The sequence below is a fragment of the Callithrix jacchus genome, chromosome 1 (genome assembly GCF_049354715.1).
Source record: "Callithrix jacchus isolate 240 chromosome 1, calJac240_pri, whole genome shotgun sequence".
Lineage (NCBI taxonomy): Eukaryota > Metazoa > Chordata > Mammalia > Primates > Cebidae > Callithrix > Callithrix jacchus.
The window spans coordinates 12,752,549-12,774,613 of record NC_133502.1 but is presented as its reverse complement, the minus strand read 5'-3'; the positions used below and the strand labels follow the sequence as shown (position 1 = coordinate 12,774,613).

At 38.0% G+C, this 22,065-nt stretch overlaps 1 long non-coding RNA gene and 1 other non-coding gene across 2 annotated transcripts in view; one reads left to right on the top strand and one right to left on the bottom strand.

The window, feature by feature from the left end:
* Positions 1-1,915: 1,915 nt before the first annotated feature.
* Positions 1,916-22,065, top strand: part of LOC118152172 (uncharacterized) — a 55,084-nt gene continuing 34,934 nt past the window's right edge. Inside the window, exons 1-2 of the long non-coding RNA XR_013534231.1 lie at positions 1,916-2,011; positions 19,411-19,477. This is a non-coding gene — a long non-coding RNA (uncharacterized LOC118152172). The remainder of the gene's footprint in view (positions 2,012-19,410; positions 19,478-22,065) is intronic.
* On the bottom strand, positions 19,420-19,523 carry LOC118148488 (small nucleolar RNA U13). The gene has a single exon (XR_004735315.1). It is a non-coding gene; the product is annotated as a small nucleolar RNA U13 (small nucleolar RNA).

The following is a 22,065-nucleotide window of genomic DNA, read 5'->3' as shown; positions in this document are numbered from 1 at the left end:
CTTACCTAACTTCTTTAAGCCTCAGTTTCCTGTTCTGCAAAATAAGTCATAAGGTTGTCGGGAGGTTTAAATCAGAAAAAAAAGAAGTGAAATACTTACCACAGTGTTCAGCTCATGGAAAGCATTTGGTAAACAACAACTATTATTGTTATTCACTGAAATTTTCATATTACTGCATTAAGTTTTCTAATAATGAAGTTGGTGATGTTAACAGTGATTTAAATGCTATATTTGGCCACAGTTTTAACAGTTCCATATTTGGACTGAGGCCTTAGTATTTTGGATACATGTATCCTGCTAAGGATACAATCCTTAGCAGTTGTAGTAAATAATCAAAATTTCTCAGATCTAAAGTTGAATTGGCAGTTACCAGTTGTCCACGTGGTAAACTAAGCTTCTATATACTTTCAAAACAGATACAATCATCCAAAAATCACCTCCTACCACTTGACAATAATCTGGTGGCCTGCCATATCAGTGATGTGCCCGCCTTACTTGGTAAAGCTACCTATGACAGCTAACCATAGCTGCATAGATGCTCTTGGTGAAGGTTAGCTTCACCTATTCCTGTTCTGACTCAGGGATGGTAGTGTTAGATTTGACCTTGATGTTAAGATTAAAGCTTCATCCTAGACTATTAGTACAAATACTCAAATAACTGTTTAGGGAGATTTCTCTTATTAACTTCAATTTGAAGTGAAATGCAGTGCCATCAAACACGGCCGAGAGTTCCAACCCAGTACTGAAGGTGTACAGAGGCATATTTTGGTATTGTCATATATTGGTTTCTTTATCTCCTACAGCTTTTAATGGTGATGGTAAAACCACATTAAAAATTTGATTCAGGCCGGGTGCGGTGGCTCAAGCCTGTAATCCCAGCACTTTGGGAGGCCGAGGCGGATGGATCACGAGGTCAAGAGCTCGAGACCATCCTGGTCAACATGGTGAAACCCCGTCTCTACTAAAAATACAAAAATTAGCTGGGTATGGTGGCGCGTGCCTGTAATCCCAGCTACTCAGGAGGCTGAGGCAGGAGAATTGCCTGAACCCAGGAGGCGGAGGTTGCGGTGAGCCGAGATGGCACCATTGCACTTCAGCCTGGGTAACAAGCGCGAAACTCTGTCTAAAAAAAGAAAGAAATTGATTCACTGTTTCACTTTGAATTCTCCTAAGTTCCTATTGAAATGACCCAAAGTATAACTTTTATTAACATTTTTTCAAAACTTAGACTCCCATGTCAGTAATCCAAATTCATATCCTTGACCACCTAAGAGTTGCTGGTGACATCAATCCCATGTCATCATTGATGAGAAATAAACTTGGGACACTTGGTGAAAGTATTTTCTTCCTCATACTCAGCACACACATTTCAAAATAACTATCTGCTCATTTGCTTTGATTTCTTCAAATAGGAGAAATAAAACAGTCACCAGTCCCAATATTGGCCAAAGACCTTCCTGAAGCAATGGAAAAGTAACTTCCATTCTTTTTGTTTCTGTTCTTATTTCCCTTTTCTTTCAAGGAATCCGTACTTAAATGTGACTTCTACGCTTTGATAACTAGATACCTTACAGCAATTTGCCGTTCTTGAGCTAAGCTGTATTTCGCTCTCTTGATCTTTTAATTCTCCGATTTCAAGCACATACGAAAGCCCTTAATATTTTCTTGCCCAGGGAATTTTTGAAGAGCCGAACACAAAAGCCCTAGGCTCTTCCTGCCTTTTGTGAAAGCCTCAATACAGGGAAGAGATTACCTTGGGCTTCCCAGAGAACAGAAGGGAGGGACAGCTCTTTGAGAGAATATCGGTGAGGTAGGAAGGGGAAAAATTCTTTAGCAGTGAGCTTTGTGACGGTAACAGAAACGTTCGGTGTACACAAAAACTGGTTTGGTAGCCTCGGGGAAGAGAACTGGTTTTGGTAACTTTAGCGATTGGGAAGTCGGAGCAGACGCTCCTTGAGTCACAGGGGCTCCTAATGAAGGCAGTGCAACGGCAAACAGAGAAGGAAACTTGGTAAGCTATTGAATTCTCTGCTGAACAACTCTCTCCCTACTTCCACAGGGAGGTGAAGTCTTACCTGGGCAAAGAATAGATGAGAGACAGAGAGAGAGAGAGAGAGAGAAAGAGAGAGAGAGAGAGAGAGAGAGAGAGAGAGAGAGAGAGAGAGAGAGAGAGAGAGAGAGAGATATTTTCCTTTTTAAGGATAAAAAGATCTGAAAAAAAAATTATATATATATATATATGTTCTTTCTCTTTCTGTATATATATTTTTCAAGACAACTTATTTGAGCTCCACGTATTGGATGCATACAAACATCTAAAAGAATAACAAAACAAAGAAAAATATTATACTGGAAAAAATTCCGTAGTTCAAAAAAAGTGATGCATCTGAATTATCGGAGGAAACGTTCTGTGAAGAGACAGATCATGCACCAAGCTGACTTCAGCAGAAAACGGTTTTTAAAATGTAATTTATATTCTCAATGGATTCCATAAGGTATTATATAAATGAAAAAGGAACAATTTGAGAGCAAGAAAGAATACTTTCAGAGAAAAAAGACTAAAAATGGCAAATAGAGTGGAGGCCTTAAAGAACAGAATGAATAGTAAATCAAAGAAATTAGATAAACAGCTTGTGAAATCCTCCATAGCTCAGAGCGAGAAAAAAAAAGAACCTCACAAGTAATGACTATAAAAAAATATAAAAGCAAGAAGAATAGATCCAAGAGATGTAATATAAATAAAATGGGAAAGTTCTCTTCATCTATTTTCCCACAGAAAAACAGTGACAAAAAAAGGTGTTTGTATGCATCTGTGTGTGTGTTGGGGAGCATGAGGGTTGGCAGGAAAGGAAGGTGAGGCTGACCACAGGTGAAGTATCAGGTGATCCACAACAAGCAGAAAGTGTATTTTAAATCTTTTATTGTGTTTTTAGAAGTATTGCACATTTAAATTGTATCCCAAAATATATCCAAGCTTTTATTTTTCTATTTTATTTTTATTTTTGAGATGGAGTCTCACTCTGTTTCCCAGGCTGCAGTGCGGTGGTGCGATCTCTGCTCACTGCAACCTCCTCTGCATCCCAGGTTCTAGTGATTCTCCTGACTCAGCCTCCTGAGTAGTTGGGATTACAGGTGTATATCACCACACCCAGCTATTTTTTATATTTCTAGTAGAGACAGGGTTTCATCATGTTGGCCAGGCTGTCTCAAACTCAGGTGCGCCAACCACCTCAGCCTTCCAAAGTGCTAGGATGATAGGTGTGAGCCACCATGCTTGGCCCAAGTTTTTCATTTAACATCATAGGATAAAGCATATTCCATAGAGCACTCTGTTACTTGCATAAGTTGCTGAAAAGTACAAAAAAACTGGATGGACATTTTAATATACATTATTTTACATAACATAAATGACTACCCAAAAAGTTAAGGAAGCATGGAAGTCACTTTTGTTTTGAAAGTCTGGCAATTCTAATATTATAATCTTATTTTTGATGGTCTTCTCAGTAGACAGAGACCGTACAGAAATCCCAGGGCCTGTACAAGACGGAGCATGCTATAGGAAGTGCTCTGCAGTCCAGCTCCCTGAATCCCTTATCATACCCCCCTCAAAAAAAAAAAAAACTGCTGAGACTCCAATGGTCATGCACTCAAGGCTGTGGGAAAACCAAAGTAGTAAACACATCTGCAGAAACATAAAACCACTTCAGAAAATGCAACATTGTACATTTGAAAAATACTTAAATATTTCAAAAAAACTAAAAGGAAATATCCCCAAAGTAATAAAATTGGTAATATCTGAGTGATAGAATTATAGATGGTTACTTTATTGATTTTATGAAATGTTAGGTTACATTAATAATGGTAAGATTTCAGATTGAATAAATAAAGCAAATTTATTCTTTCACAGAAATCTCTATAATTGTTAATAATTCTTACAATTTATAGTTTTATATATAAATGTACATGCAAAAATTTATGTAGCTCTATATATGTACATTTATTTATAAATGTGTGTTTATGTATGCATAAATGTATATATATAAACTCTTACAGCTAAAAGGACCTTAAAAAATTATGTTGCCTCTGTCACAAAATCTAAAATTATACATTGTGGCCTGTGGTAATTTTAAACCTATTTATGTTTTAATTTCATATTAATTAGCTGATTTGCCTAGAATAGCAGGGAAAGGGATAGTTACTAGATACAAAAGCCAGAGGAAACTTAGCAGACTTGAGTCAGCCCCCTGCCAGGAAAATGATTAATTTATAATCATAATAAGAGGTGACTAAGGAAATCAAGCCCAAGTTTGTTAACAGGTGTATCTTGGGAGTAATTATGTCTGGGCCAGAAGCCAGTTTCAAGATTACTGTTTTCTAAGTAGAGTTTTATGTTTAGTCCCTTTGGTGTTTACACAAGGCCAAAACTAAACTGGTAATTGAACCATTTTAGTCATAATGTTAGAATACCATTCATTTAGTTGGTCAACATGGTATGGAATCATCAACTTAATAGATTTTTTTGGGCCTAAATTGAACAGATGTTTTAGTATCTGCAGGCATAGTCCTTCTGTATGGGATGTTAAGGACTTTTACCTTCAAGTATCCTACACTCCAAAGTATTCTTCAACAGAGACTTAACTAATACATACATCATACTTAAAAATCTGTTAGTCAATTTCAGGTAGATTAAAGACTGACTTCATTGTGAAAGATAAAACAATAGGGCTTTTAATACGGAAGAATATGTTTCATAAGATAAGCAAAGCAAAAATTTTCTAACAGGATACCAAAAGCACTAATCATAAAGGAAAAGACTAATGAGGTGAAAACGTTTCTTCATCTAAAGACACCATGGAGAGTATGAAAAGACAGGCCACAATAAGGAGATAATTGCAATGTAGCCTCAATCCACACATACAAAAGGGATCTTATAAGATTATGACACTGTATTGGTACCACATCTTTCTCTATCTTGTAACATGTTTAGATACTGAATACTTACCATCCTGTTATGATTGCCTACAGCATTCAGTACAGTAAATGCTATCCATGTCTGCAGCCTCGAAGCAATAGGCCATGCCATATGGACTGGGTGTGTAGTAGACTATACCATCTAGGTGCGTGTAAGTACCCTCTATGGCGTTCACAGAAGGACACATTTCTTAAAACATATCCTCATGGTTGAGCAATGTATGGCTGTATTTTCAATGACTAGGAGCTCACATCCAGAATATTGAAAGCACTTCTACATGATAAGAAATGCATAGACAACCCAAACAAAACATGGACATAAGATTGGAACAGTCACTTTACCAAAAAGGTCGATCAACATACGAAAAGTTATTCAACATCATTAGTTATCAGAAAAATGTAAGTTAAAACTAAAAATAAGATCATACGAAATGCCTAATAGAGTGACTATAGTGGAATAACCTGACATTATCAAGTGTTGGTAAAAATGTGGAGCAGAAGGAAGTCTTGTACACTGTTCATAAGCGTATTAATTGATATAGTGCTTTTTAGTATTGTAAGACCTACAAAAGCTAAACACAGATACACCCTGTGACCCAGAATTCTACTCTTACATGTTTCCACATATACCAAAAAAGACATTTACAAAAATATTTATAACTGATAAAAACTCAAATGTCCATGAGTAGTGAAATGGCAAATAGTGGTATATTCATCTAACAAACTATCATACTACATGGTAATGAATGAATGTGCTACTGCTACACCCAAAACCTGCATCAGTCTCACAATCACGATGAGAAGATAAAGCAAAAATAAGGCACACTCAAAAAGTTCACGTTGTGGATAGAAAGTGACATGACAAAATGGGTTTATGTTTCTTCAAGCTGTGGCCAGTTGCTCCTGTGGAGGTGGGAAGAAGGCAGAAAGTGGGGTGAATTCAAGGTCTGGGCTTTCCCACATAATGACAAAGGGAGGGAAGGGCACATGCAGGGCAATGCATAACTGTGGACGTGAACCGTAGGCTCTAAGCTGGGCAAGGCAAGTGAAAACTCTAGGCCTCAATGGTTTGTAAAGCAAACCCTGGTGGGATAGAATAATTTTTGGAGTTGGGGTACATGAGAGGGTGAGCTGGCAAAAGATAAGAGGAGATGACGTCCAAACAAGGGGCCTGAAATTGTGGTCAGGCAGGGGTGCAGTACTAACCAATGCATAGGTCTAGGGCGTGACTGTGGGCGTGGGGGGCCAAGACAGGGCAGAGTACCGCTGGAGAATAGCCCTCTTCTCCAGTGGTCATTAGAGAAGAGGAGACCAAATCGCTGAGAGGCTGGAGAGTTGAGATGGTCATTTATGTTGAATCAGCAGGAACTATCTCAGGACACAACCAGGGAGCCAGAAGCTACGATTTTCTGTGACAGAGGAGGGTCCTAGGATCATTGTAAGTAAACCCAATCAGGCAGAGTTACTGGAGCGGAGACCGAGGCATGTGCTTCAATGATAAAGGGAAGAAAGGTCAGAAAGCAGAGGAAGAAGCCCAGACCTGGGACTAGGAGGGCTGAGAGCGAGAGGCTGCTGGGAGCACATTGCCCTCAGAGGCAACTCAGTTTCCTTTAGGACAAGAGTTGATATCAAAGAGTGTTTGCTACTGAGTGGCTCATTGGAAGAGCACAGTGAGGGGCTGGTGGTCTGTGATAGGGCCATTTGAATTTGGGGGATCTCATGGGATGGAAGTTCATATTTTGAAGCACATGGAGGTCTTTGTACTCCTTTTGGTGTCTTTTTTTTTTAGAATAGGCCTCACTGTGCACTGTGTGGCTTGGGCTGGAGTGCAGTGGCATAATCATGGCTCACTGCAACCTCAAACTGCTGTGCTTAATAAGGTATCCTCCAGCCCCAGCCTCCTGAGTAGCTAGGACTACAGGTATGCACCACCATGCTTGGAGATTTATTAAATTTTTTGTTGTTGTTGAGATGGGGTCTGGCTATGTTGCCCAGGCTGGTCTCAAACTCCTGGCCTCAAGTGATCCTCCCACCTTGGCCTCCCAAAGTGCTAGGATTACATGTGTGAACCTCTGCACTTAGCCTCCTGTGATGCTTTAAGTAAAGTGGAACAGTGTGCAGGTTGGAACGAATGCTGAGACTACTTGCTCTTTGGTGAGGCTGAGGGCTGTGGAGGGAGGAGTAAGCAAATGAGGCTCTCTTCACTCCAAAGGAGGCAGGAATAGAGGCTAAGGGAGCAGCTGCATTAGAAAAGTGCAGGACTCCCAAATTCCAAGTATCCATAATAACCACTCCTCCAGAGAAGTCTAAACAGGCCTGTTTTGGAAGTGAGTGCTAAGAGCAGGGAAATGGGAAGAAGTCTGCAAATATATCTTTATTATTTTATCATTACCATGAATATTTCTAGGTCAGACGGAAGTTTGATGAGCACACCATGCAAGACTACATGGTTACTGACTGGAATGGACATCAGGAGGGGAGAGAGCCACTGCACCTCTTTCTGCTGAGGGCTGTGGATAGGGATGGGAATTTGAAACCTTCTTTCCTGTTTGTGTGAAAAATTCAGGTTACTGGCAAATACTACCCTGGAAACTGACTATGAGTAAGGGGAGCCCGCTGGCGAATGGATACCGCCTGTCCTGTTTCCAATTCATCAGGAACCATATGGAGGATTAATATCCTGCCCATCCAGAAGGAAGGGAGTTATTATGGACAGCAAAGAAGAAAGGTAGCCAAGCTCAGATGTTCCCCAGGCTGCGGCTGCTGAAAGTCAAACAGTATGAGGTATAATGGGAAGTAAGGAGAAAGAAAAACTCAGCCAAGAATAGAAAACTGCACCTTCAGGGGATAAGAGACAGTGCAGAACGCTGTTGTCCTAAGTTCTACTTCTCCAAAAAGAGTCACCTTTTTAGTGATTTGATTTCACCACAAAACTGTTTGCCCAGAAGATAAGTGGTCAATTGGGGAGGGGTACGTGAAGAGAAGCATATTTCAAGCTTTTACATCTCATGCAAAAGAAAAACAAAACCAGGAATCAATTTATTTCACTTCCCTTCCTCCAGCTAATTACTGCTGGGAGAGTCCAGACTTCTTGTATTAGCATCCAGCCTAGACTACTTTCCTGCAAGCTGATGACTTGTAGGTTGGAAAAGGGCATGTTTGGAGAACTACTGAGTTGGAATCAGAACATTTCTCTGCAGAGGTGGCACACTTTGCCCTGGAAAAATCAGAGAGTAAGATGTCTGTATACTCCTTGGCTGGCTGGAAATCTCTACTTAGGTTTTAAACCTTAGGTCAGGTTCCCCAGGCTCTGGCGTCTCCTCTCTGGAGAGCAAGGTCAGTTTTAATGGTGGAAATCAGTATGAAGGAGAGAGGATGAGCTTCAAGGTGAAGGGAAGCAGCTGTTTAAATAGCCACTGTGTTTACATCACCCCCACTGCTACCCAGCCGTTCCTGCTTATTATGGGGAGTGTGCTGGAAGAAGCTCCGCTGGTAGGGGGAATCCAAAGGCAGAGCTGCAGACCAAAGAGCATACATTAAGTTCCACTTAAATACTGGATGCTCTCTGCTCCCAAGTTTTCTGGATGCTGCTATACTTGCTCCCCTGCCTAGGAGCCCCATTATGTGGGAGGTCGCAAACAACCATTGGTTGTAGTTGCTTTCCTGTCACTCATGCCTTAACCAGCTGAAAGATCAAAAGCAAATGGAACCTTAGTGAGATTCTGCACCACCCATCAGGTTTCTGTAGCTCCAGAGAGGACGAATGAACATGATGATCACATGTTCCCGAAACTGGCGAGGTACTGGGCCAACAGGTGATTTACTGCTCTGGAGAGCGAGTAGGAGCTTACTAAAGGGGGCAGGCCACAGGACATCAATGATTTTCTAATGGCCAAATGATTTTCTAATGGCCTGAAAGACTCACAGTGCCCCCCTCCCTGCCTAATTTTATAGCAGAGGGTGTTCTTTGGACTAGGGAGAGAAGCTGGATTATTAGCTCTAGCTGGATGACTTTTAAGATAAGAGGAAAGAGGGTCAAGGCTAAGGGGAAATGCAGAAAGTTGAGAAATTCGGTTTTACTGAAAGAGATATATCACAGACATATTTGTGGTTTCTTGGATCATGGAACATCTGCTTAAAGGATGTGAAGTTTTTAACCCTCGCACTCTAGGATGTGTGTGTGTGTGTGTACACGTGCGTGCATGCAGATACACATGTATAAGCAGATTTTACATACAATTGCGGAGCTTATGTACTCTTAAAGTTTGTCCATGAAGTCCTGTTTAAGAAGTCCTGCCCTATGTAGATTAAAAGGATAATGCTTCACCCAATAACAAAATACTTTGTTAAAGTTTAAAAATATTTTATATTAGTGGTTAGGAATTCCTCATTGCAACCAATAAGTAGATATTGGTTTCTTTCCCTCTCCTGTTGAAGTACATTCCTGCACATTTGCCTCTAGATTATTTTTCAGGCATCCCTTGTCAATTTGTCACCTCTAGAATTAAATATGGGTGAAACTTAGTCATCTATTAACAAAATATGCACTTAGCATTTATAATGTGCAAACAAATATGCTAAGAGTATTCAGAGTAACCCTGCCAAGTATCCAGAGATGAACAATGCATGCCCTAGATGTTCAAAGAGATTCTGCTGTAAAAATGAGATACTTACAAAAGCGGCTCTAATATGACATAGAATGTGGCAGAAAAAAGGAGGGCAAGGTCAGAAGAGGAGAGTTCATTTCTGGGTGACGTAATCTGGAGAAGCTTCATGAATGACAAGCAATTGAAACTAATGTGAACTAAGTGTTTTTCAAACATTTTTATTCCTATACCCTCAGTGAGAAATACGTTTTATGTCACAGTGTAGAACACACATTAATGTAGATCAGAAACAAAAATTTCACAAAACAATATCTTCCCATATTATGGGCTATATACTCTGTTATGGCCCATTCTAATCTAGTCTTCATTTTCACTTAACCAAAAATCCTGGTTGGAGCCCATAAAGTTTATTTCCCAACCCAATGGGTTGTCGTCTATTTTCTGATAAACACTGCCTTAAAAGATGGGAAGGCTGGGGTATTTTGCATTATTAATATCAATTTGTCTTAACAGAAATTCTGTGCTCTAGGTATCAGTTTTATCCCTTTTTTTCAGATAAGGAAACTGAGACTTTAAGAGATTAAGTTACATGTCCAAGGTCATGTAGCTCTTACATAGTGCAGCAGGGGTTTGAACCCAGCTCATGGTGACTACATGAAAACCCGCAGATGGAGGAAACAATATTTGGGGAAGTGTGCACTTGGTTGTCATGTAAGGTATACATAAGAAAATTAGGAGACATGATTATAAAAGGAATTATATTATTAATTTAGGTACAATTATTTTTGTCTTTAATCCTTTATCTTATTTCCAGTTTCCTCCTGGAAAATCTCTCTGCATCTTTAGTCTGATTCTCTCACACCTGGTTTGTAGTTATATCCATTAAGAAATACAGTGCAACTCACAGGACCTTGTTGAAAATTTACATGCTCAGGAAAACAGAATAAAAAAGATAACAAGAAACCTGTCCCAGCAAAATCTTACTGAGGTGGAAATACCTTACATGACCTAACTATAGGCATGTTAAACATGCACATACATGTAAAGTGTTCATTTATTTTTTAAAATGCCACATAGATGGGGCAAATTATAGGTACAATTTGATAATCAGAAAAAGAGGACACATTTTCAATTGGTTCTTGGAACGCTTTGGGAAATGAATGGGAACTGAAAGGATCATATGAAAGGAAGATACAGTTCCAGGTAAGATAATGACAAGATGAAGTCCAAAGAATATTTGGGTAAGAGCTGGTGAGAGGTAGACAGAGGAATGGGACTGGAGGTGAAAGCGATGGAAGAAGGTTGGAAGGGTGGTGAAGGGATTCAAGGCTGGGATAAGATTATAAAGGACCATCGATGCAGTCTTCATTAAATTCTCATCTTCTGTGATTAATAGTCAATGTATACTGTACATCTGATACATCTAAACTGAGAATTTTATTCTTATAATAACAGAGAGAAAAAGTCTAAGTATGAAAACAAAGTATAAACCTAGCCTGTGTTTAAAGCTTGGAGAGTAATCTCTTGCCTCTTTATTCTTAGTGTTATTTCTGTGTGCGCTCATATACATGGGAGTGCCCACCTTTGAACTGACCTGGGAACACCTCGGAGTTAATATGCAGTCAGTGCCCTATTTATATCTTGAAGAAATAATGAGGCACTCTCATTTTTCCTCATTTTTTAAAATAAAATGCTTTCTAAAGTAATGGGAATCATATCCATTAGAAAGAAAACTCAGTAGTTTAGATTACTGGGTTTAGGTTCTTAATAATGACTATTATTGGAATGTTAATGATACCCCAGATATCAATCCTCTTCTTACTCTGAAAGTGATCATTTTACTTCTGTGTTGACTCCCTGGATTATTTGCTACGTGTGTTTTTAATATATCACCTGTTCAATAGAAAATAGATCTCGAAATATATCTTTGGATTATATGTGCTTCACTTTCAGCATCAATATCATGGTAGAATAATTCATGAAATAGATCCACTTTTGAATGGCTATTTGCAGAAACAAAAGCAAACGTAAAAAGGTATCTTTAACACCTTCCAAATTCTAAGACAACTGCTATTACAGTGTTCATTGAAAATGTGCCTCTAATAGTCCAATGCTTTCTTTTCAGAATTGGTTCGGTAAGAAGGAGGCAGTGACAGTTCTTTGCTAATATTGAAGCATCAACTTGGTCATCAGTTGGGTTGTGTGTGTGATATTTTAAATGAAAATAACTAGCGAGACCTTACTTTATCTATTTTGTGTGACTACTGCTACAAATGGTTTGAGCGTCAAGCATTTGTTCTCAAAATGTGCACCTGTCTGAAATACAGTTGGTTTTTGTTATTCACATTAGCTGTGGTTTATAAAGTTGCTGTAAACACTGATTTAGTAAATATTGAATCATTGCTCCTGGGAAGAACACGGGGTTAAGTTCTTGTGAGCCTTGTGTCACGTTTTTATTCATTGGTCAATACATAAGTTTATTTTATCTGGATTTCTGTTTAAAGGCACCCATTTAATATATACATTAATTCATTAATGTTAAACTTGCACCCAACAGCACTATAACTCATGTCATATCTAACACGTGTATTTTCTCTGGAAGGCAGATCACAGCCTTCCTGCACTCAGCACTTCCATAATTTGTTTTGAGGGCCATTTTAAAGGTAGACTCACCAACAGAAAGCACAAAAATGAAAAAAAAGAAGTCACAGCACAGGCTATGCAAGGACACCCGTTGGCTGTCTGAGTTGAAGCTAGAAGATAGGGTTGCCTCCTTCCACCTCATCTGGCACATGAGCAGTGAGAGACTGAGATTTTTGCCCCTATATGCACATCTGCAGATGACTGGAAAAGAGCTGTGAGTATTGATTTTGGGGTCATGAATACATTTTAGCAAGTAATTAAATTAGCAAATATGGAATCTATGAAAAGTGAAAGTCAACTATGCTTTATGTCTGTGCTACCCTGAATTGACATGGATCTGTGATGATTTTAACACCACTATGGCTCAGTTATGTGTGTGACTCAGGCTAGTTTTAGCGCCATTTAGATTTGGGACTACAAGTTTACCTTATATCATTTTATTATTTATTTCCATCCATCTTAAAGAAAGGTAGAGAATTGCCTGTGGTTTACTGGTAGTGGTCATGGTGGATTTCCTCTGGGGCATGAAACTAGCTTTCCAAGGGTGACATGAATCAGCTACAGAGCAACACAACAGGAATTAAAAGAACTGTAAGGGCCGGGTGCAATGACTCACACTTGTAATCCCGGAGTCATTGCACTGCAGCCTAGGCAAGGACAAAATTCCCTCTAAAAAAACAAAACAAAACAAAAAGAAGAAATGTAATCTCAAAAGGCACTTCTGTTTAAAACTACAAAATCCTATGTACTATTTTTTTTCTGCTGATTGAAAATAAATTTCAGAATCCTAAGTGGATTGAAAAGGTACAAAAACTAAAGAATTGTTTGACATATATGAATATTTTCTGGTTTTCGCTGATTGTTACTAGAGATTAGAATTGTATGATTAAATGAATTGAAACATTGTATCTGTAATGATACTTAGAGAGATTTTTATAACTATAGTGGCCCTTACATTCTTTCAAACTTACGGAGGAAAATTTTTGCTGAAGTATGCGAAAACGCTGATCAATCTGTCTGCTCTGCTCGCATTTTTCTCAGATCATTTGCGTCTACACCGAGAGATGTGAAGCCATACCATGCTACTTTTCCTGGCCGGAGTTGATTAGACCAGGAATGGACTCCTAACCAAGATGGGCTAATAATAATTGTTACTCTGGAGTCCTCATAAATAGGGCAAACTATTTAGTGGAATAGAATATCCAGAAATACATCCAGAAAATGTATAAATTTGACAGATGACAAAGGACATATTTCAGTTTCATGGGGAAAAGACACAGTAATGCTGGTGCTAGCATAATTGGCTCTCTACCTAAAAGATATGAAACCAGACCCCGATTTCACACCATCTACAAAAAATGTCTATGATGATATAATATCTTCATGTAAAAATAAAATCAATAAAAATATTTGAAGAAATTAGGTATTTACATGTCCTTGGCTAGAGAAGAACTTCTTACACAGATTAGGAAACTCAAAATCCATAAAGTAAAAAATTTGAATATTAAAAATATCTTATTATTACAAAATAAATCCTAAAGAGAGTCAGAAGATGAACAATGGACTAGAAAATATATTTTAAACAGATACTGCATTTAACAGGGTTGACTGCACCGTCATCCTTGAAATATCTCCAAGTATTTGAATTTCATCTACAATGCTACACTCTCCTGCTTTCTTTTCTACGTCACTCACTGATTGCTGCTTTTCAGCCCAATTTACTCCTCTCTCTTATTCTAAATCTTGGAGTACCCCAGAGTTCATTTCTTAGCTCCTTATATTTCTGAATGCCCCCTTGGTGATTTCATGGGATCCCATGGCACCAGATGACACTTACATTCTGAAGATTCACAATTTGACATCTCCACCTGAACTGCTCCCCTGACAGTCAGACTTATCTTTCCAACACCAACCAGCATCTCCCTGTGGCTGTCTAAAAGGCTTCTCCATCTCAACATGTCCAATCAAGGACTTTCCATTTTCATTCTTAAAACCTTTCCCCATCCCCACTCTAGCAATACTCTTTTTGCTAATGTTATGGTTTGGTATGGTTTATTTGGCTCCACCAAGTCTCATACTGACAGTGATCTCTGGTGTTGGAGGTGGGACCTGGTGAAGGCATTTGGATCTTGGGGGCAGATCCTTCATAATAGTTTGGTGCCGTCCTTGTCAAAATGACTGAGCCCTCGCTCTTAGTTTCCATTGGAACTGGTTATTGAAAAGAACCTGGCACCTCCTCTGCCTGTCTCTCACCATGTGATCTCTGCATACAGACTCCTCCTCCTTTTCCACCATGAGTAGAAGCTTTCTGAGGCCTCACCAGAAGCAGATGCTGGAGCCATGGTTGTACAGCCTGCAGAACCATGAGCCAAATAAACGTGTTCTTTATAAATTACCCAGTCTCATATTTTCTCTGATAGCAACACAAATGGACTAAGACAAAGAAATAAAAATTAATAGCATCAAGCTTTTGTTTAAGCCAAAAACCTAAGAATCACCCTTAATTCCTGCTGAAACCTCAAATTCTACATCTAGCCACTGAAAAAGCTGCTTTGCATTATTTTCAAAATACATTTTCTAGACACCCACGTGTCCTTGTTCCTTACAATGTTCTCTTCATTGAACTGCCATAATCTTGCTCCTAGATTACTACAATGGCCTTGTAACTACATTTCCCATCACACGCTTGACTTCCTCCATTATATTCTCCATAAATGACCAATATGATAAAACAAAAGAAAACATAAATTAGACCATGGTTTTCCTCTAGTTGTAAGCCTCCAGTATAATCCCGTCTCACTTAAAATAAAATGTAATCTCTTCCCCACGCCTCTAAGGCTTTCACCAAGCTCCCAGCACTTTCAAGCTCACTTTCAACACTGCATCCCAGCTACATGGACTGTCTTGCTGTTCTTCAAACATGTCAAGTTTGTCTCTTAGCACGTTTACTTCCTTTGCCTGGAATACGCTGTCCTCAGGTTTTACCATGACTTTTTCTTTATGTCATTTAGAAACTTTCTCAAATGTTTTAAGGTTTACTCAAACCATATTTGAAACCCTTCACCCCTGTCATTTTCTGTCTATCATGATGCTTCCCCACACTACTTGACATTACCTGAAATCATATGACTTCAGATTACTTGTTTCTGGCCTCTCCCATAGAACGTAGGCTTCATGAGAACATTTACTGTACTTTGTTTACCACCGCACTTCCTACTTTCGTAAGTACCTGGTAAATAGTAGGCATTCAATGGCTGTAAATCAGATGAGTAAATGAACATCACACGGTGGGTTAATCTGCCAGATAAAGGGTGCCTACAACATATAAACAAAAGGAATGAATGGATGCAACCAGGCCATTGATAAAGACAGAAATGTGGTGGGTCCTACAAATATATTGTAACAGGTCAATATCGTTAGTGTCTACATAAATGCATATTAAAATATATAGGTAACCATTCCACTTAGAAGATTAATAACAATTAAAAATTACTGATACTGTTCACTGCTGAAGGAGATGTGAGGAAATGTTCATTATTTTACACTGCTGGAGAAAGTTTAAATTGCTACCAAAGTAATCTGGTAATAAATATTAAAGTGAAAAATGGACACTCCTAGGAATATTCTAGAGAGAATCTATGATACAGATTTAAAATCATATAGAAAAAAACTTTATTGCAGAATTCTTTGTAGTATTCAAAGGTGAACTTTTTTTAATTTTATTTTTTTAATTGACAAATAATAATTGTTTATGTTTGTGAGATACATAGTAATGCTTTGATACTTGTAATGGATACTGATTAGATCATGGTAATTAACATATCTATATCTCAAACATTTATCTTTTTTGTGTTAGGAACATTCAATATACTCCTTCTAGTTATTTGAAACGATTAATATAATATTGTTAAAATTGTCACCCTGCAGTGCTATAGAATGCTAGAACTATTCCTTCTACCTAGCTGTAATATTTTATCCTTTAACTAATCTCCCCTGTCCCTCCCTTCCTCTGATCCATTTCAGCCTCTCATATCCTCTGTTCCACTTTTTACTTCTATGAGATCAACCTTTTTTGCTTCCACATATGAGTGAGAACATGTGGTGTTTAACTTTCTGCTCCTGGTTTATTTCACTTAACATAATTTCCATCAGTTTAAAAAAAATGGAAATTCTAATGTTCCTCAATCGTAGAAAGATTGAATGTTTTAGGATATGTCTACACAATAGAATACTATGCAGCTATCAAAAAGAATAAAGAACATTTATGCATCCTAACTTGAAGGGATGCCCAATATACCTTTAGATTGAAAACTGAAAGGTAAAGGATAATGTGTATAGTGTACAAAAGGCAAACAACAAAAACCTGTGTGTGTGCGTTTGTGTTCACATAAGCTTGCAGAAGAGGACAGAAATGCAGTAACACTGAGCTGTTAGAATTATCTCAGGGTGGAACCAACACAAATGTCCATTAGTGATAGACTAGATAAAGAAAATGTGGCCATGGAATACTATGCAGCCATAAAAAAGAATGAGTTCATGTCCTTTGCAGGGATAAAGCTAGAAACCATAATTCTCAGCAAACTGACACAAGAACAGACAACCAAACACCACATATTCTCACTCATAAGTGGGTGTTGAGTAATGAGAACAAGTGGACACAAGGAGGGGAACATCACACACCAGGGCCTTTTGTGGGGTGGGGGGCTAGGGGAGGGATAGCAAAATGTCGGGGGGTAGGGGAGGGATAGCATTAGGAGAAATACCTAATGTAGATGATGGGGTGATGGAAGCAGCAAAACACTATGGCTGCTATATGTGTATTCCTATGTAACAAATCTGCATGTTCTGCACATCTACCCCAGAACTTAAAGTATAATCATAATAAAAAGAATTATCTCAGGGAAATACAGGGTAGAATGAGAGAGGGGTGTTAACTCTTTCTTTATGTATCTTATATTTTAAAATATATTTTATTTAAAATTACTTATTTATGAAACAATAAAAGTGGCAATGAAGTTAATAAGCTACCAACTTTAGCTATGCAGAAGAATACATAGAGAAATTAAACTAAGGGGCTTTACATTTTAAAATTAAATAAGAATTAGAATAAAATAACGCTAGTAGATTTGAAAGTCTTGATAAAAGTTCACTTTTATAGAACAGATAAAAAATGACTTGAAAGAAAAAATAGAAATCTTGTAAAAATAACTATTAAAAAATTAAAAATGTTATAGAATAAATACTTCTTCAAAGTTAAGCTCTGATTATTTTAGCAGTAAATGCTTTTAAACTGATGATTTCAAAACCATAAAAACAGTCCCAGAAAGGAAAAGCCTATAAAGTTGTTTTATTAATTCCACTGAGGTGGAAATATCTGTATGTGTGTCAAATACACACACACACACACACACACACAGACACACAGTATGAGAAAGAAAACATCCATCACCTTGCTGGGGAAAAGTGCAAGAGTGGAGAACTAGAAACTTTGAATAATGTTTGGAAGAAAAAGCAGACTGGATCAGAAGGGCGTAGAAACCAGAGAAAGAAAAATATTACAGACAGAAAAGAAATATGCAAACTAAAACCACACTTTTCCCCACTGGAGTCTTCGGGCCACTTAAGCTTGGAAGGGCTCATGCAATTTTTTTGAGCAGAAATTGACTTTGAGTTCCAAATTGAAACATAAACTATTTTAATCTTATATACCTTGAATAGCATATACTAATGAACCATAGTAAAATAGTTTTTAAATTATAGATCTATAAGGAAAAGTTGGCAAAGCTGTCAATACGATGGGGAACTTCAGCTCTCAAGCAACTGATAGACTAGACAGTAAAAAAAAAAAACCCAGAAAAGATATACAGTATTTAAACACTACAAATAAAAACACAATCTAATGGCTGCTACTAAATAGTTTTCTACGTGTCCATCAGTTAGGAATCACCCAAAGAAAGGAACGCCGCTTTAATTATTTAAAACAGGGTTGGGGGATAGAGTGCAAGAAATTGGTTCCACGTGTGAGAGAAGAGTTGCAATGACAGATGGGTTTTGTTGTGCCAAGAGATTAGCAGCAGCAGGAATCCACCACCGCTCCAAAGCTGGGATCAGTAATAATAGACAGCTTTTTCAAGGAATTTTACCATAAATTAGTTGGAGAGGGATTTGGGGTCAGGGTTTCATTTTGCTTTTTCAAGAGACTTCTCTCCTTGCTCCTGGAGGGAGAGGGTTTGAGCCTCCCCTTGGCTGTTGTGGATAGAAGTTTGAGGTCCAAGGGGAGAGCAGCTTAATCAAGAACATATGGAGGTGTGGGTCGGCCTCTCAACTGTCGGAAAAAATACCTAAATATATTACACAAGAATAATTCCCTGAAACAAATCTGCAGATTGAAGCAGGGGCACACTGTGGTCCCCAAACACTGCAATGTAGGAGGCTTAACACAGAGACATATTCTGGTTTAGTGGTTGCACTTCAAAGATGAAAAAGGATCTCTTCAGGCATCCAAGCTGCAATATCAAATAGCCGAAATAGAGAAAGCCATTAGGCAGACCTCCAACTTCTCTATGGTGCTGTCAATTATTAGAAGGCATTTGCTACTATGTTCTGAAGGATAGAGGGACTGAGAACTACCATGTCAAAACAAATGTCTTTCCATCAAAACCAGCTACATGGTTTGTGGGGCCCAAAGCAAAACGAAACGAGGTACCCCTAGATGCAACATATATTAACAATTTTAAAATGCTGACAGCAGACCATGAATTAGCCCAAGCAAGGGGTACTTCTTGGCTCAGTGCAAGATTCTGTGTTACTGCACGGGTTGCAAACTAACCAAGCCAGCCCTGCTTTCAAGTATTTAGGAAACTTTCAGGCTTCCCCATGAAATACAGTGTGATCCCTTATCAGCAAATTGCCTGATGACAAAAACCTAGATAGGAAATAAAATAAAGAACTTAGAAATGAAGACCCTGCACTGGTGGTGAGCATTGAACTGATCTATATACAAAATGAATTCTAAATAACTTTGGGAATTGTGGCTACAGAATACAATACCGGAAATAGGAAGAAGAATGAAATTGCTAATGCGTTTATCTATCCCTGCAAGTAAGCAGCTGATAGTACCTAAAATCATATTGCATTTTTAATGAGATGTAATGATTCTACACTGAGTGTTTTATTGGTATCTTCCCAGGTATCTGCATGTCAGATGGGTAATGTGCTGACGTCTTAACAAAGTTTGAGGGAGGTACATCTCACAGGTGAGTGTGAAAACTCAATTATTGTGTTTCTGAAACACAGAAGAATCTAGAATTCTCTAGAAGAACCGTTTGTTGGGAAACATCTCATGGAGTGAAGAAACATTTATGTGAGGATTAAGTGATCTCACTGGTTTTACTTCACTTTATTTTTCTTCTATTAAATTTTGATACGTTACATTTAATCTTTTTATTCAAAAATATATGAATTGGTTTTTATAAAGGTCTGAACGTTAAAGATTATTCATATGTGATGGGATTTGAATAGTTCACTTTCATTTTCCTCATCTTTGCCTTTTCTGTGTTAATTAAATTCTTTGTAAGTGTCGTGCAATTTTTACAGAAGCTATATTTAATTTTATTTAATTAAAAAGAATTAAGTCAAATATTACCCCACCCAAAGGTTCCAGTCCAGAGAATTTTATTGGTGAGATCTATAAAAACTTCCAGGAGCTAGGTTTCTATATTTATGTTGTTTGAAAGAACAGAGGGCTAGAAAATTTCCAACTTGTTCTACAACGTATCATTAATACCAAACCAAGACAAGTAACTACCCAAAAAAAGATAAATCAATCTCTTTGAATATAGATGCAACAATGATAAGTAAAATATTTTCACCTGGCCACACCCTTTCTAATCCAGTCACGTGGGTGTGGGTGTGGGTTTAAAAAGGAAGCTGTGTGGACATTGAGAACCTCGCCTACTTGTGCATGGAAGTCATGGAGATATTCTCCTCCCCCGTCTCTGACACCTTAAATAACCTCTACTAGACTGAGAAAAATGGAGGCCCAGAGGTGCCAAATCGGTCCCAGCAATGGGCAGAAACTAAATCAGACTACTTGGGTTCAAATTGTGGTGTCTTAGCTATCACTAGCCTTCTTCAAGAGCGGCTACTGCCACAGGTTGCTAAAATGGCATAACAAAGGGAGGAGGTGGAAGAAATCACCCAGAGTACAGGTAATAAGGAGTGCATTGCCTGTAGACAGTTTGGAAACCATAATAAAGACAGCTAAACATTAGTGTGCTTTATATTATCATCATGAGTCTGCAGTTTCAATGTCAGTGATAAAATGCTCCTTTGTGAAAAAAATCCATTCCTTCCGGCTTTACATTTTTTAACAACATTTCAAAAATTGTATTTGTTTATGTGAATTCACAGATGACAAAGTGTATATATTTATGGTGTACAATGTGATGATTTGATATATGTATCAAGCATACAGAATGTTTGAATTAAGCTAATGAACATATCCATCACTTCACATACTTATCATTTTTGTGATGAAAATATTTAAAATCTACTCTTAGCAATTTTCAATTATACTATACATTTTACTAATTATAGTTGCCATGCTACATAACACATCTCCAGAACTCATACCTTTAGTTCAACTAAAACTTCATACAATTTGACCAACATTTCCCCATTTCCCTAGCCCCTGGTAACCACAATTTCATTGCCTGTTGTTTAATAAACACTGTGCTTTAAATGAAGTCAATTCAGAGATCTCTCATTATACAGTCAGCCCTCAACATCTGCGGAATTAGCTACGTGGGATTCTTTTATTATTATTATTTTTATTTTTTGAGATAGAGCTTTGCTCTTGTTGTCCAGGCTGGAGTGCAATGGTGTGATCTCAGCTCACTGCAACCTTCACCTCCTGGGTTCAAGAGACTCTCCTGCCTGAGCCTCCCAAAGCTGGGATTATAGGCATGCACCACAACGCCCGGCTAATTTTTGCATTTTCAGGAGAGATGGGGTTTTGCCATGTTGCCCACACTGGTCTTGAACTCCTGACCTCATGTGATCTGCCTGCCCCATGAGATTCTTTTCAAGAGTAATGCTGTACTGGTTGGAAAAGTCTGAGTCTCCTTCAGGAAGTTTTTGTGTCATCAGCCTCAGTGGCACCGCACATTTTGTGTTGAAGCTGTAAGTTAACAACAAATAATGATAGTACGATGATTATAATGACAAAGAAAACTTACATTATTCAAATTCTATCAATCTATATGATTTCTGGGACTTTTTATTTGGATTTAAATTTGGATGGCCATATGTAGAAGAATAAAACTAGACCCCTACCTCTCACTCTATACGAAAATTGACTCAAGATTGATTAAAAACTGAATTGTAAGACCTGAAATTATAAAAATTGTAAAAGGAATCCTAGGAAAAACAACTGTAGACAACGGTCTATGCAAAGAATTCATGACCAACAGTGCAAAGGCAAATGCAACAAAACAAAAATAGACAAATTTAACTCAACTAAAAAGCTTCTGCACAGCAAAAGAAATAACAGTGAACAGACAACCCACAGAATGGGGGAAAATACTTGCAAACTATACCTCTGACAAAGGACAAATATCCAGAACCTGAAAGAAACTCAAACAGCTCAACAACAACAAAAAGAACAAAACCCGTTAAAGAGTACACAAAAGATAGGAACAGGCATTTTGCAAAGACGTATAAATGATCAAATGAAAAAAATTTAAAAATGTTCAACATCACTAATAATCAGAGAAATGCAAATCATAACCATGACAAGTTACCATCTTACACCGTTCAGACTGGATACTACAAAAAAGTCAAA